The sequence below is a fragment of the Protopterus annectens genome, chromosome 9.part0 (genome assembly GCF_019279795.1).
Source record: "Protopterus annectens isolate FY-2018-M chromosome 9.part0, PAN1.0, whole genome shotgun sequence".
NCBI lineage: Eukaryota > Metazoa > Chordata > Ceratodontiformes > Protopteridae > Protopterus > Protopterus annectens.
Window position 1 is genome coordinate 1,279,442,638 of NC_056743.1, and position 18,045 is coordinate 1,279,460,682.

Here is an 18,045-nt window from a genome sequence, read left to right on the forward strand (position 1 = left end):
GAAGCAACATCAGAACTGGAGACAGTCACTCACTGGATGAACATTTTAACTAAATACCTCTAATTCTTTGTGCCTGCCTGAATCCTTTGTGCACTGAACCAGTGCACAGCATTTTTGTTTCTCCTTTTGTTGAGTTGTCTCCTAAGCATCCACCTACTGCTTCTACATTCCCATCCCTTCAGTGTTGACCTCCCATCTCTCTCATTGGTTTCTATGTTTGCAGCTCACCCTTCAGCATCCCTGGTCTGTCTTGTTACTTTAGTCTCCTTCACGCCTTTTGTTCCACATCCACAAGGCTAACATTTCTCTCCATTTAAATCTGTTGCATTTCCTTCCTGTTGCTTCATTTCTGTCACTTTCATTCCTCCGTGTTATTTCCATGCTCTGCTCTGTCATCAGCAGTATTTGAATGCTTTGTTTTTATATTTTAATGCAGTTTATATATCAACAAAGATTTTAGCCGGTTTCTATCCCAGTTCTTCCTCATCATCTCCATCATGATCTGCTTCTCAGTTTGAAATGTTTTAAAAACAAACATATGAAAGCTACATTTTATTTACTGAGTATGCCTATGTGCTATAGTATGTTATGTTCAATCAGTTTCTTTCATCTTCTATTTTCTTAGCGTTATATTTTTTTCCAAACCACCTATACAAGATTATCTCTTTGATTGCTTTGGTCTGCATCACAGTAAGCAATTTAGTCCCACTTTCTGTGTCTTCCTATTTTAGTGCTTCTCTGAATAATGGGCCCTGGTGATACAAACAGAGGTACATTGACAATGCCTAGTTTGTTTTACCACAGCAGAACAGTTGGCTCTGCATGAGTGCATGCATGTGTGTGCCTTCCGTGGAAGGTTGGGTGGCAGGCTGGCAACTCGACACGGAAAAGCTGAGAGAGAGAGAACAGTTGGCTCTGTTTATATAGAAAACTGATCGGGTTATGCTCAGGCCGGTTGTGTTGAGCTTTACTTAGGGATGTCTCCTGATACAGGTAGGATTTCACTGATATTATATTATGCAAAAATAATATGTTAATATCAGCTAAGTTTTGCTAATACCAAATGGACTATGATGATTATTTATACTTTGCAAGAAATGGAATCTGTTATAAGTGTTAAGCAGGGAGACCTTATTCTAAAATGGCTGAAGCTTGATAGGTGCTTTGTCTGTTACCTAGAATATTGATGGGACAAGCACCGCAAAATGTAAAATGTTTTCTGATAACATTCATTCATTCATTCATTCATTATCTCATCTATTTTCCTCTACAGGCTTCATCTTAATTTGAGTTACATAGTAGATGCGCACCATCCAGGCGAACAATAGAGAGTAAGGCAGACAACCAGTCCTGAAAGGATGCCAGTTCACTGTAAGACATGCGCTAGTGCACAGACACACACACACACGCATGCGTATAGACACACACACACACACACACACACACACACACACACACACACACACACACACACACACACACACACACACACACACACACACACACACACACCACATATCCAGCTAAAAGTGAGTTGCAGGCTCAACAGTTCACCTAATGGCATAATTTGGGATGCCAGAGGACACAGATACCAGAGTTCCCAGCGAGTACCCATATGGACATCAGGAGGACATACAAACTCTGCAAAGAAAGCATCATACAATGTCATTTGTGTTTCAGCATAATGTCAGATTAGACCCATGTCATCGTGTCAGATATAAATCGTGCTATGTGAATGTTATAGCAGTCTCACTGTCGAGTAAGAGGATGTGCATTCATCTCTCGTTCATGTTCTATTCAGTCTGGGGATGTGGTACAGTTGTCACATGAGGTTAGGTACATAGGAATGGCAGGAGGAGGCAAGACTTCAGGTTTGCAGTAGCCAACCATGTTTTCTGGCCATGTCAAGAGAATTTCTGTGGTAGGTATATTACAAATGAACTATGTTTTTCACTGGCTTCTCTTCCAAAAATATTGTGCAGAAGCTTAGTTTGTGTACTTAACTGTCCTTTAATAATGTGCACTAGTGTAAAAGACTTGTAGGCTAAAGTAGAGGAAGGCTTTCAAGGATGCTCTAGGAAGATGTGAGGTATAACATTTAACATAAATGTCACTGTTACATTGTACAGTGTCCTTAATGAAGGCAATACTATGGCAGGGACAGTACTTCTGTTGTGGTGTGTGTGTGTGTGTGTGTGTGTGTGTGTGTGTATGTATGTAGTGTTGAAATCACCTTGAAAATCATTTTCTTGGTAATAAGGGCAGCCTAACATAGTATTTGTCTCTACAGTGATACAAGCCTAACAACCTTTAAATGTAATAATTTAATTTCATGTAATTCCAGATGATAGTAAAATATTTTATATATATGTATATTTACATGTAAGAATAAAATCTGTAATAATCATTATAAATATTTGAAACTCAAAACTGTGAAAGTGTTTAATTTGCCACATTTAACAGTGAGCTTATCCTTCAGCTAGATACTGGGACAGATTCCAAAACACTTGCTCTGAGAGAAAATGACACCCTGAGAGCAAGTCTTTTGGAATTGGGCCCCCATTGTAAGCCTGTTTACAGATTGCTTTTAGACTAGAGTAAGTCACTTACACTGAGAGCAAGTCTTTTGTACTCAGGCCCAGTCTGTAGCATTTGTGACTTTCAGGAGGTACACTTGAGTGGTCATGTCTCACAACAAATATAAGAAGCGTACTATTGTCATTTGCGGTGTTACTATATGCCGTGTAGTATCAACTGTGGCTGAAAATGTCTTATGTCCTCTTTTGTTTTTCTAAAACACATTGTGAATGAAGGCAACATTTCCTAAAAGACTCCATAATGCATGCAAATCAAAAGACATATCCGAGTCATAGTTCAATTCCATTGCTTATTCATGGTTGAGAATCTATTAAACACCCACTTGGCAGTTCTGATCCCCTGCTATTAATAAGTATATAGTAGTGATTTCTATTCTGAAACTTGTAGAATTTCTGTTTCTTAAATATGCCTGAAACAGACAAAAAGAGAAGATGATGTGCAATTATTGAATAGGCAGAACAGCATATGGTGCATTCTGCATCTGTCACAGTACGGAAGTTTTGTTTTAAGTTTATAATTCTTTTGCTGTCTCATTGTGTACCTTCCAGGTGACCACTTGTTGCTTTTTGCTCCTAACTTTAGTATCCCTGATAAATCCAGGTAAATAGGTGGCCATGGCCTAAATGGTATAGGATCATAGGAGTTACAAGGCAAATTAATCAGGAGGCCATTTCCGCCTTGCCATTACCCACCCTTAGGTCTTGCCTCTCTTTTCAAGAAGGGTCAAGCCAGTCATACCAGGAGTGAATTTATGAATACTCATTCATTTGATAAGATGCTTTTCAAAGATGGATAGTGTGCCACACTGCTTAACTTGGAGTGAAAGTTTGTTCCAGAAAAGGGATAGCTGCTGTGTGACAAATCTATCCCTCCTCCTTGTCTTAGTTATTTGATAGAGTAGATTTAAATCTCTGGTCCTAGTGTCAACTGAACTGTTTGATTTATGACAATATAAGAGTTTTGGACTACAGGATCCCTTATAACCTTGTAAAGAAGGCACAGGTCACCTCAAAGGAGTCTATATGAAACTGAGTATAGAGATAAAGCCTCCAGTCTTTCTTGGTAGTTCAGGTCTTTAAAGCCCAGAATCATTTTAGTAGTAAAACTCTGGAATATTTTCAATTGCCTGATATGAGTAGTAAGGTATTATCCCAAAGGGAGCATTGTACTCAGTTATGGGTCTAATCAATGCGGAGTACAAGTAAGTGAGGACTTCTTTTGATCTGGAAGAAATACCTTTTAATATGAGACAGCTTTACTATGATACGGAAAAGGTAAAAGGATTATTATATTTGCGTCTGTTATGACATTGAATACCTTGGCAAAGTCAACATAGACTGTGTGAGCACCTTGCCCACATTCTACAGCATGAGTAATCCTATCAAAGCAGTACACAAGATTCATTAGATAGCATCTGCATATGACAAATCCAAACTGCTAATGGAGGACAAGTCTGATAATATTTTTGATATCACAGTTAAATAGGTCCATTGTGATATGTTCCATGGCTTTGCTTATAAAGCATGTTGGCTGATAGATTTGTAATTCTGTGGGTCAGTGGTGGGGCCTCCCCTGTGAAGTGGTATCACAAGATCTGTGCACTACTCCTGTGGGACAAAGCTAGCTGCTAGTTTTAGGCTTAGCGGGCACACCGGTTCTTGTTCAGTGCCATTAATTAGGCAACCATGTATGTTGTTAGGCCTGTGAATTAGATATTTTTTTGTTATGGAGAGTACCTTCAATACATGCTCTTCATGATGATTGGTGTCTTAATTCCATCAGGGATAAATGGGCTTGGAACAGATGTCTCTCTGGTGACGTTGGCACTAAACTTGCTTGCTAGTATGTTGCCAGTATCCACTGGATAGAAGTAGATAGTACTATTATAAATAAGCTCTGTGCAATTTTGGGTGTTAGTTCTAATTTTTCTGATATAACTAAAGATGTATTTATAGTTGTCTTTGGTTTCTATAGCCAGTCTGAGTTCATGGGATACCATCATTTTTCTGATATCATTTTATAGCTTCTTAACTAGCTGCTTGATGTTCTCCTTAATTTGGGGGTCTTTTGTTCTGATATGTTTGTGCAGGAATTTCTTACTTTTATAATATAGTTTATTAAGGTTTGAGGATCACTATGTTGGTTTGCTTTCAAGCCTCCCATATTGCTTGGATCTAGCTGGGGCTAGCAATTTAATACATTAGCCCGGATGAGAGAACTTATCTGTATAACACTTTGCAGTATCACCATTACAGGTAATCCATTATACTCATATTTGGTAATTTAATCATGGAATTGCAGGAGATATGGGCATTTAAAATCCATGAATTCTGTGATATTCACTTTTAATAGTTTGGAGATGTTTATATTCTGTATAAGATGATAGGATTGCAGTGCACAAAGGGATGGGAGGAGACAAGGATGTACAAACATTGGTGGTGTGCACATATGTACATCTGCTTGATCTTACACAGCAGGTCCTTATGGTTATTTGACAAGTAAGCTAGGAAGCTAGGAGTAAACAGGAGATAAACCTGCAACTCCTACACCAGCAGCTAGAGAGCATGCACCTGTATGCCTGTAGCAGAAGGCAGACTCCCTTCAACACCTGTGTGTAACACAAAAAGCCAGAAAACAGGACAACAAAAGAGCTGAGAAGTAGGGAGGTGACAGATAATGAAATGAGTAAGGGGAAGGGAGTCAATACTAAGTACTTTATGGTAAAAGAGTAAACATAGGGGGAGCTAACGTTACTAGGCATCACTGCTACATTGCACAGCCAGATGACAGGCCCTGCCTTTCCAGGTATGAACTGTGGTGGCTGTGCAGCCTTTACAGTAGCACTAAAGTGAATGTCAGAGTTTTCAGGAAGTGTTTAATAAAAAATAATCATAAAATTCTTATTCACAAAATTTTGGAACCAGAACCCTGCAACTTTTCCTGCTCTGCCAATAAAATCTAGCCTTCCAAGAGGTACTGAATCTTGGAGTTGGTACATTAAACATTGGAGAGAAGGTGGAAGAATCTTCCAATAGGCGAGCTAACTTTTACTTGTGAGTGTGTATTTACATTTCAAAAAATGCAGTTTTAGTCTTTTAATTTCCAGATTTTTTTATTCAGTCTTTTATAGCATTTCCGAGTTTGTCATTTCTTGTTACTTCTGTTAAATGTTACTTCTTATGGACCTGTGTCTCCTCTCATTGGTTAATGTGGACAATAACATTAACTGAGTTATGTGTATATATATCAGTCATTTTGCTACAAAGTCCAAGGTCATCAAAACAGTAACACAAAAGGACGAGCTAGGACAAGATAAGACTTGATTGTGTGTGTGTGTGTGTGTGTGTGTGTGTGTGTGTGTGTGTGTGTGTGTGTGTGTGTGTGTGTGTGTGTGTGTGTGTGTGTGTGTGTGTGTGTGTGTACATTCAAGTAAATGTTTCCACTGACCAGAACAGAGAGATATCAGCAAAAGCAAAGTAATAAAACTCTAAATCCTTGGGATGGTCTCATCTATCAATATCTTTCTGTTATTGTTAAGGTACATTGTTTGAAGCTTTGACAGCAGGGCTGAAGCCAAAAAAAAAAAAAAAACAGTGTATCCTTATGCTTGCTACTTTAGGTGCTAAGGCCAGAACAGTCTTTTTTTCCCTCCAAACGCGTTTATTGAATTATCACTTGTGACATAGGCATATTTAAATTCATATAAAAGTAATCAAACTATATTAATATAACAAGCATTATACTTCACATATATTGCTATATATCATATAATCTAAGCAATATTACATAAATTATTCAATTCCTGCCTTTTTTTAAACAAGAAACATCTTCAGTAAACCATCACTTACTACATAGGCAATCATACATTTATATAAATGAAAGCAAACCACACTGACACAATACTAGTTGCAAGTTTATATCACAAACCATGCTGACACACTCCCAGTTGCAAACATTATGCATCACTTATAATCTACCCAATCTTTCTCACTCAGACATTACATATCTCATTTAAGTCCTGCAACCTTTTAAACCTCATTCCTCCCTTGTATGTATTGTTCCCACAATTCACATTTTTTTCCTATATAGTTTAATCCTACCCTTTTCTAAAGATCTCAATTCCAGTTGTTTTATCTCTGTTACTATATTCAGTACTTCTAATATACCTGGCTTAGATTTTGGTTTCCATTTTCTAGTAACTGCTTTTTTGGCAGCCACCATTATTAGACACAGCAAGGCCTTACCATGTCTAGGCAATTATGATTCTGTATCATAACTCAGAAAAATCATCTCCCTAGTTAGACAAATCTGCCCACCCAATATCTCTGACAATGAACCCCACAAGGAATCCTTAAAGTCCATCAGCTCACCACACTCAATTACCTCTTTCTTCCTCTTCGCACTTCCAATATTTGCTGTCTGCCTGAGGAAAAATTCTCTGGAGTCAACTTGTGGTATAAAAATATTGATGTAAACATTTCCAGGAAAAAATCCTAAATCTTCTAGATTTTGGTGTATATTTGGGGGACATACATATATCCTCTTATTGTTTCTTTGTGAATTGCTTATCCAATCTCTCTTCCCAATCCTTTCTAACTTCCTCTGATTGATTCTTATACTTATCATGCAATATTTTATATGGTGTACTAATAATTCCTTTTTTAATAGCAGCTTCTGTTCTAGAGTCTATTAAAAACTCTACCAGTGCTGGTCTTTCATTTAAAACCCCCAATTTATTTTTCTTTACCTATACTCTGACATCAATCCCTGGTAGGGAAGGCAACCTTTAACCTGCAATCCAAATAAGTTCTTGGCGTCTTCCCATTTTTTTCATCTTTGCCTCTCTAGTTATTTGCTCCCAGTACTTTGGTTCCTTTGCCAGTTTTCTCCAGTAAATTCCAGCCTCCTTTTGCCTATTGTCTGTATCCCTAATTGCAGTCATCCCTATCGTTAGAATCTATTTTCTCCATTTCTGTGCTGGTTTAGTTCTTAGAATACTTTCTGCTACTTTATTGATATAATATTCTGTATGATTATTGATATTTTCCTTAAAGGCCTTCATCCAAAACCTCAATCTCTCCTTACTTCTTGAGCTTCCCCCCATTTCATCATCATCCCTTTCCACTTTGAATTATAGTTTGTTGCTTGTGCTGTGTATAGGAGTCGTAACTGTATACTCCGAAATACCCCATTAAAACTGGGTAATCCCAATCCACCCTGTTCTACTGGAAGAATCAGCTTATCCCTCTTGACTCTTGCCGTCTTCCCCTCCCAGGTAAAGTCCTTCAGCTCTTTATTAATTGCTATCTGCAACTTCTCCTCTGGTTGATAAAAATATGCCTGATGTGTATAAGATTAAAGGTACTAAAAACATTTTAACTGCTTGTATCTTACTATCTATATCCATCTAACAAAGCTTCCATTTCTCTGTTTTTGTATTATTTTTGTTTAGTCTCTTCCCACATATCCTTAGCTGCCACACTAGAATCATTTTTATTATACCATGACCGCCGAAAAACGTGCACGCTGATTGGCCAGCGTGCCCGTTGTAAATCGAGTTATACTAATGGAAAAAGGTCCGTCGCCGGACTTTTTCCATTAGTATAACACGATTTTAAACACTGTCTCGCTATGTTAAATGGGTTTAACATAGCGAGACAGCTTTAAAATAAGCAACGGAGATCTCCGTTGCTTATTTTAAAGCTGTCTCGCCATGTTAAACCCATTTAACATAGCGAGACAGTGTTTAAAAAACGGAGAAAGCAAGATCTCCGTTGCTTTTTAGTTTTCGCTATGTTAAATGAGTTTAACATAGCGAGACAGTTTAAAATAAGCAACGGACATCTCCGCTGCTTATTTTAAACTGTCTCGCTATGTTAAACTCATTTAACATAGCTTAACTAAAAAGCAACGGAGATCTTGCTTTCTCCGCTGCTTTTGCTCAGCTCTGATGTACTGCGCGGGGCGCAGTACATCAGAACTGCCGCGGATGCCAGATATCTGCGGAAGGGCAGTAAACAGGCATTATACTATACCATTATTTAAGAAAAGTAATAGTTTCTTTTCTTAAATAATGTCATGGTATAATAGCAATAACCCACTTCTGGGTGTGGGTAATGCTAAATTTACCCATGGTTGGCTTTGTTTGGTCCCTCGGGCTTTGCCCTCGGGACCAAACCACGCCAACCGTGGGTAAATTTAGCATTACCCACACCCAGGCGTGGGTTATTGCTATAATCCATACTCCTAAATAATTCATTTTATCATGTCCTTATATAAATGGATATTCCTGAACCAGTTCATGTGTGGGTGCATACCCCTATTGCCTTTGTTTTAGCTTCATTAATTTTATATCCCAAAAGATCTGAAACTGCCTCAGAATGTTCCACAACACTGTGATGTCTTTTTCTGGTTTAGTCAGATATAAAATAATATCATCTGCAAATAAAGCCAGCTTTTCTTGACTAGCAGACCAATTACATCCTTGAATTTCTGAGTCCCTTATTTTCTTTGCCAATGGTTCTAAATATAATGCAAATAATAAAGAGGAAAGAGGACATCCCTGCTTGGTTCCTCTACTGAAGCAGAAATTATTAGAGAGGACCCCACCCACTTTAATTTTCGTCTCCGATCCCTCATATATCCTCCTTATCAACCTTATCAATTTTTGCAGGATATGCAAATGCTTCCATTGCCCTGCTCATAAAGTCCCAGCTTACTCTGTCAAATGCTTTATCTGCATCAAGACCTACTAACAGTAATGGTATTTTCTTACATTCTACTTCCCTCTGGCTCATCACTAATCTGTTAATGTTATCAAATGTTTGCCTCCCCTCCACAAAACCACATTGATTCATATCTATCAGTTTTGGCATTACTTTTGCCATTCTTTTAGCCGTTATAAAAATGAGCACTTTATAATCATGGTTTAGTATTGAAGTGGGCCTGTATGAAGCTGGATCTGATGGATCTTTACCCTCTTTAGGTATGGCAGCCACCACTGCTTTCTTCCAGGATGTTGGTATTTCTCCTTCACTTAGCATACTGTTAAATAAAACCTTCCAAATTTTTTTCCTCCTAGTTTCCAAACTTCCACAGGAATACCATCTATTCTTGCGGACTTTCCTGTAGATTGATTATACATCACAATTTTTATCTCATCTCCTCCTATCCTGTTAGTAATTGAGCCTCATCTACCTCTAACCTTGGTGTAGTTAATTCTTCCATAAACATTTCCAAGGCCAAAACGGTCTTGAGCTCTAAGTTGCAGACATCTTGAATGGGATTTTAAAGGAAATCTGTGAATCCATGGAGCATACCACTCAATGTATTTGCTCAAGAATTCTGGACACATTCAAAACAATGGAGGGGTGGAACAAAGGCCCCAAATCAGAAACAATTTTAAATATCAGTAATTCACTTAAAAAAAGTTAATAGAACATGTTTTGCACCAACATACATTTTCTGAACAATACAAAATATGAAGCTCTAATGTCTGGCATTAATGACTGACTGCAATCTTAATTTTTTACCAGAAAAAAAATTACAAGGGGCGGGGCAAAAATATAAGCCAAAATCAGGGACATTCTGCAAATTCTGTTGTTTTCAGTGGTATGCCATGGAGGATAGTGGTTAATGCCACAGAGGAATGGAGCAGAAAAATCCAGGTAAGTCTGTAGGAATGGTTAAAAGCATGGCAGCCTGAATGATGCTATGAAATACAAATTAATACACAAAGTAAAAACTCAGATGAGGGATTACAAACTGAAAATGATGCATCTAGGTAATGCCGTGAAGTAAGGCACCTAAAAGTAACAGAAGCATTGTACTTAAAAATCTACTCCAGGAGTCAGCTTGATACTGAGACATACATAAGAGAAATTCCCTCGCATTTAGAATTATCTCCTTAAACAGGTAACTAATTCAGCCACAGTTCCAGACTCAATAAAAGCAGGAGACTATGGGAGACATACATCACTGAATCAAAACAAGAATTCAGCAATGGTGGGAGGTAACGTGTATATATCTGCATATGAAATAATGCTAAATATAAATAAGAAAAGCAAAATACAAGCACCATCCATGTAAATGAGTGTGAACTTCTCGTTTTACATAAAGTGTCTAGACTCATGACACCTTATCCCCTCCAGGATTTCCAGAGAGCAAATTCAAAGCCAATAATGTCCATTTTATAAACAATGTAAATCATGTGAAATCCTTCATAAACAGTTCCAAAGCTACAGTAATCACTGCTGGTTGCTTTTTTAGAAAGTAATCCCTGATACAATGTACTGAACATCTTGGTACATATTCCTTAGGAGAGGACTGAGGGGAAAGGCAGAGATATGATTATAACCTTTTTTGTACTTGAAAGGAATAATTAAGACTAGAACAGAAGGCATCTCTCACTTAAGTAGTAGGGAAATCAGAGGGCACAATCTCAAACTATATAAGAGGACAATTCAGTAGATAAGCATGGAACTACTGACAACATATGGAGCCCATTACTGAAGACATACAGAAGTAGTAGTGAAAACGTAGTTTAAAGGCTACTTACCAAAGGGGAAAGGGCAAAGAGCATAAACCACTGGAGATAATCAGTGAAAGGGTGGAGTGAGAATTTCAACTTTGTAGTGCTCAATTGCAGAGTGATTAAAGATGTATACATGGGTTTTTATTTAAAGTCCTGTCCAAAGATGGCACATCAGGCATGCAGTACCCCAATGAACTGCAGTGACGGTCATAGGTTGTACTGGGTCTATATTATCGTAACAAAAGTTTCATACTCCAAATACCATATGGTCGACACCATATGGTCAAAGTTTGAAAATTTCAAATGTGAAAAAAAATAAACTGTCATAAAATGTTTTATGCATGGGGGCAAACCCCCTGCACCCCCCACACCCCCGCTACTTAAATATACCAACTCCGAGATTGCACTACACTGAAGTAAAGGGAAAAATTCCCTATGGTAATCTCTGTTCATTCTTGCGATGTTTCCCATATTTGCACATTTGGTGTCGTCCAAATGGTATTCGCTCATTCGCTGTACTAATATAGACCCATTGTACCAACTCACATATGGCACTACAACCTCAGTGATGGGCAAAGCTCACTCTCACTTGGCATTACCATGGCAGCTATGACCTGCACCCAATCCTATATTGCACTACATTAGCAACTACAGGCAATATCACTTCTGTAGGTCAGTCTGCTGATATATGTGGACAGCCCACACGTTTAGCCTTATCCATTTCCATACTTTAGTACTATGTCAGTTATGGACTGTACCCACTTTTGTATTTGCCACAGTACCACCTTGTGCAGTACCTTTACCCATACTATACCAAAATGATAGGGAAGCACCATTTATTTTACTTAACATAATGCTAATTACATACCATACATCCTGCTACACTGTACACTGAATTCTAATAAGCCTTATAGGTAGTAATTATTTCTACAGTGCCCTACAATCTATGGGCACTGCCACCCCCCCACATGGCATATCAATGTCAGTTCTAGGCACTGCTCACTTCCATATTGTATAATATTGCCAGTCACAAACAGTGCTTATTGCTATACTATGCTGTACTTTAATGATATACAGTTAACAACCATTCAAACATTAAAATACAATGACACTTATAGGCAGTATCAGCTCCCACACTGCTCTACAGTAATTGATATGGGCAGTACTTACTTCTGTACTGTGCTGCAGTGACCATTCTAGACAGTACCCACTCTTGTACTGCACTTTTACATCAACAATGAGCAGTACCCAGCCTGTATTACAATGCACATTATGGGCATTACCCACATGCATGATACACAAGGATAATTATGAACAGTATCCATTCTCATACTACATTAAAACTAAAGCAATAGGTAGCACCCATTATCATAGTGCACTGCACTGTCTGTTATCAGGTATGCACTTTGTAGCACAGCTCTGCACTGCCACTTATGAGCTGGTATTGATTCCCACACTGGAGTGCACTGTGGTTACAGGCAGTAGGCATCCACATATTGTGCTACAGTGTGACCTATGGAATGTACTCATATCCATTCTGCACTGTTATGTAATTTATAAGAAACGTCCTCTCCCATCACACAAAAATATCAGTCTACCAGCCTGAGGTAACACCCATCTTTTTAGTGCATTGTGATGTCAGCTGAGGCAGAAACCACTCCCATACTGCACTGCAATGTAAGATGCAGGTAGTCTCTCTTCTCATACTTCATTGCAATGTAATATCTTGGCAGTACCCACTCTCGTACTACACTGCAGTGTAAGACGTATGAAGCAATCATTCACATACTCTACTGCAGAGCAAAATGTAGTCAGCACTCACTTCCACATTGCACTGCAATGTAAGCTGTGGGCAGTGCATGTTGCTGTATTACACTGCCATACTGTACTACAGTGTAAGATATTGGCAACACCCACTTCCATACCACAGTGCAATGTAAGCTGAAGGCAGTGTACACTGGCATATTGCACTGCAGTGTAAAATGTTGGCAGTACCGATGCACAGCCATACTGCACTTTAAGGTAAAATGTTGGCAGCACCCATGCACTGCCACACTGCATTGCAGTGTAAGTTGTTGGCAGCAAATACTCCCATACTATACTGTAATGTAAGATAAGGGCAGTATGCAATACCATAATGCACTGCAGTGTAAGATGTTGGCAGCACCCACTTCCATACTGCACTGCAATGTAAGATGTAGTCTGTATCAGCTACCATATTGCACTGCAGTATAAGATGCAGGCAGTACTTACTCTGATATTGTACTGCAGTGTGAGAAGTAGGCTCATCCATTCACCTCCTGAACTGGAGTGCAAGGTGTAGAAAGTATATACTCACATACTACACTACAGTGTAAGAGGGGGTAGCATCCACTCCCATACTGCAGTGCAATCTTAGGTGATGGTATTATTCCTGGAGGAGCAGACACTGACAATGTCCCTGAAATGAGGGCATAACTTGGAACTCATCCCCCATTTGTTTTAATGGATAATGGATCAGATCAGCATTTCTTACACCAAATGTACATATGGTTGCACTGCATATAGACATTGTAAGATGTCCACAGGAACTGTTATCTATGTGTTTTCAGTACATCATGTATACATCTCTGTCATGATGGTAGTAGAAGTAATTGGGCCTTGTGTGGTACATCTTCCAAGGACATCTTTAGCATGCATTCTGCAGGGGCAGGTTATATTGCAGGTACCACAGGTTGTGGTGTATAATTCTGTTGTATATTCACAGGACAGAGCACTACTACAAAGATATCTGCAGTGGCTACACTACCTTTGCTGTAGCTGATTTGATGATGAGACATGAATACCTAAGTCACCATCTATCGCACAATGGCATTGCCTGTCTCCATCATGCATACAGATGCATCTTGGTTATAATGACTCTCCCACACTTGAACATGTAGCTGTCCAAGGCTGTACAATATGAGTAGTCACAGTCCCTGGTGCGGAAGGAATTCCTCCATGATTCTACCACCAGTGATGCTTCTTCTGCAGCTATGGAAATAGACTTGCACACTTTGTCTGAAGTGAGCTCTTCTTGAAGTGCAAACAGAACTTGGATTAATTGCCAAATGTGCCACAGAATCACACAAGCACAATATGCTGCAACACAGTGCAACATGGACTTCATTGTTGTGTTTTATGGCAAACATGAGGACTTAGAGGCAAGAGGTGCTGTAATGACTAAGCTCTAGTGGCAAGCAATGCTTCCTTGTATGCCTTCATAAGGAGGATTACCAGTCCTAGCGTGATTGCACTCACTGACAGTATTTTCCAAGGCCACTTAAGGGAAAATAGTAGGTGAGGTTTGGAGGGCTCCTCTGTGGTGTACACTATCCTCACCTGCCTCCAGACATTTACAGAGCTGCATCATTCATCATCATCATCATCATCATCATCATCATCATGGAGGTCTATGACTCTCACCCTTCGATGACATCACACCTCTTGTGCAGACCTCCTCCAGATTACAGTCCCACAGCTACACACTTCCCCTGTAGGAGTACCAGAAATGCTAGTACAACAAGCAGGCACAATAGCTGCAGATTACAGTCACCTAGTCACAATCCAAACACATCACAGAAGGAAAATGTGTATGACATAGAATACCTTTAACATGTATTGTCCTCATTTGCATCAGACCATAGTCACGTGGTGGGACCCCATCCCTATCATTAGGAGTGCATATTATATGGAACAGAATACCACCACCTAGGGATCCCATTTCAGACTTGTGTGGTATGTCTCTGACCCACTGTGTACAAACAGAGGTGACAGTGTGTCTCTAGCCACCTGGGTGCATAATGATGACTCAGAACCACTGCATTCCACCTCCTGTGTGATAAATGTGAGAATGCCTACCTGATGGATAATGTGGCTTCATCATGCAAAGAGCAGCATATCTTGATATTTACATTGCATCCATCAAGTTTGATCTATGTGCTTAATCACTGTGTTTGTCAGGGTTCTTGAATTTGGACTAGATGTTGTCACTTCAGTGCATTGCCATATAATACACCTGTTGCTGCCTGAGGGTTATTGTGTTGCTGATAGCTGTTGCTGTCCTACCACATCCTAATTACATAATGCTGTTTATTTGATTTCCATGCTGGCCATATGTGTGTGTGGATGATCTAACCCATCCTTGGTCCTGCCTGTCTGACTGCTTAACACAATATTATGGATCATGCAAATTGCAGAGAATCCTATATAATGTGGATGCATCATGCTGGAATATCCCCAAATATGTTGAGGTATTGGAAATGGGCTTTGGACAAGCTAAACTCATGTTCTGTGATGATGTGTGTGTGTGTGTGTGTGTGTGTGTGTGTGTGTGTGTGTGTGTGTGTGTGTGTGTGTGTGTGTGTGTGTGTGTGTGTGTGTGTGTGTGTGTGTGGTGTTAAACTGCAGTTCTCTACTCTGTGGGCCCTGTCTAGGTTTTATAAATGGGGGGTCCAGCAGGTATGCAGCATCACCTGCACAGACAATTAACATGTGGGAAGCCTAGTACATATGGACAGACCAGATGTCTATCTGCATAGTTTCACATTACTCATGGTGCCTCCACTTACCAGTTAAATTGCCCACAGTATTTCAGTATGGAGGAAAATGTGGTATGGCTGAAATAAGAGCCACATATGTGAGACTCGCTACCTCCCTGACTGCTTTGTGTGAAGATACATTTGTTATGATCCCATGTGTAACATGCTACCTGTTAGTTCGCAGAATGGTAGCCCTTCCTCTTCACAAACCTTTGTGACTATGGGTCGGGGGTTCTTCATTGCCATTTCAGATACTGGCCACAGTTAAGTGTTGGGGTAGGTTTCCTTGATTGCAATGTCATGTAATGTTTTCAAGTAACTTTTACAGACAATACTGCATCAGGTTGGCATTTACTGTGCGTATTATTTTACTGAGATGTTATTTAGTTTAAGGTTTGTTTTTGTCATTTTGTCTTTCCTTCTGTGTGGCCAAAGTAATTAACTGCTTCTGAACTATGGAAGGAACTGGGAACTTGCCCTTTTTTCCTTAAGGTAAGGCAGAAAAGTCATTTTCTTTCTTGAAATAGTTGATAGAATAGGATGTTTTGTAGTGCTTCTTCCTTTGTGCACCCCACACACCCTGTACTTGTTATGCTTTAAAACTCAGGAGTTCTTGAGTTGTCCACCCTTGTATAAATTTAACTTCAAGGGTTCTTCACACCTTTATCTCATCTGCTCTCTCTCTAGTGATCTCTACATATTATAAAGACCAGCCTCTTACACTAATTAAACTTCAGTTGCACTCCCATTCATATCTTCTCCCCACAAGTTATGCACTCCGGTGTCCATCCCTTTAACCATCTTTTCAATTTACTTTTAAAAATCTCTTATTATTTGTAAATAGCCAATGCAGAGCTCAAAATTTAATCGATAAGAAATCTTATTACAAAACATACTACTTCACTGGTCCTTAGGTAAATGTTGAATTAGATTTTCCCTTGCAGAACAGCATGCCTTCATCTAAATTATAATTTACCTAGAAAGGGTCTTACTTTAGCTTTGGTATGCAGGTACTTCATGAGATAACTTTTAAAGAACAGATAGGTAACTGTTATCTCTATAAGTATAAGAAATGCCTCATGCTCATATAAAATGCACTACTTTTTAACATGACCTTAAATTTCTGAGAGGTACTAATAAATCTAGAATATTAAGGCTAAACTGACAGCAATGTCCCTACCTTGTCAACAGACATGAATACCTACTAGAGACATATGAAGAGGTTCTGAAGAATATATCAGGAAAGGCCTCACGTGTTCCTCAAAAAGCTATAAAAGCAACAAATCCAGAATGACATACTCATATTATATTACACAGATTTCTCACCGATTCCCAGTAAGTCACTCATACACAGTCACTGTTTAGTGGCTGTGAGGAAAGTCAATTATAGTGAAATACCTGATCATTTGATTGAGCCAAGTGAAATTGAAAGCCCTTAAGGTAGATATTGTGATCTGGCAACCCCAAATACAATATGTTATTAGATGACCCCATTGGCCATAAAGCAGATACAGCCCTCAATGAATTCTGCAATGAGTTTATGACAGTGCCATTCCTTTCTAGGCCCAAAATTAGGGACATTTCAATTAGTTTAAAAATAAAAATTCCACCTAAGAACTCAAAAAACATATTTTTCATTGTATCGTTGTTTTCCAAGCTATTTTAATGCCTCAAAATCACTCAAGTGCTTCTTTTACAATTTTAATGTGTTTCACACAAAATGGTAGATGATGGGGCCTGCCTTGGTAACATGATCTTGTTTTGTTGCTTTCATTCCTTCTTCCCAGAATACATTTCAGTCCTTTTTATGAGTCATGCTAGACATAAGGAAGTATTGTTTTCTCATGCCATTAAGATAAACTGGCACAAGTATAAAGCATTGTCATTGAACACACTTTCTGTAACAGATCTGCTTCTATGTTTCCTTGAATGAGCCTCGTTTATGTGTCTGTTAGAGCTTGTTCTATGCTATAAGCAGCTGCTAGCTAGTTCCAGCAAAAGAAAGTAGGTAAATAGCAGGCTTTTGTAAAGATATTCTTTTGTAGTTCTAAAGGAATGGAGAGACCTTCCCTCACACTCTCACCCTGAGGTGTAGTAAATGATTCTTGCTGTATCATATACAGGTGACAACTACTACTGGAAAGGACTCCAAAGTTAGCCTGTCTGCTACTTCCCTATGCCTTCCGTGAGAAGTATTTCTCTCTCTCATGAATGATGCAGAATTAAAATGTGCTTTACTAGTTCCTCAATTATTTCTCTCATGTTCACCCCCTTATTTCCTATTTATTCATATTTTGTTAACCAGGAAAGTGAACTGGTCCATGGACACCTTTCATCTATGACACAGGCTACGTT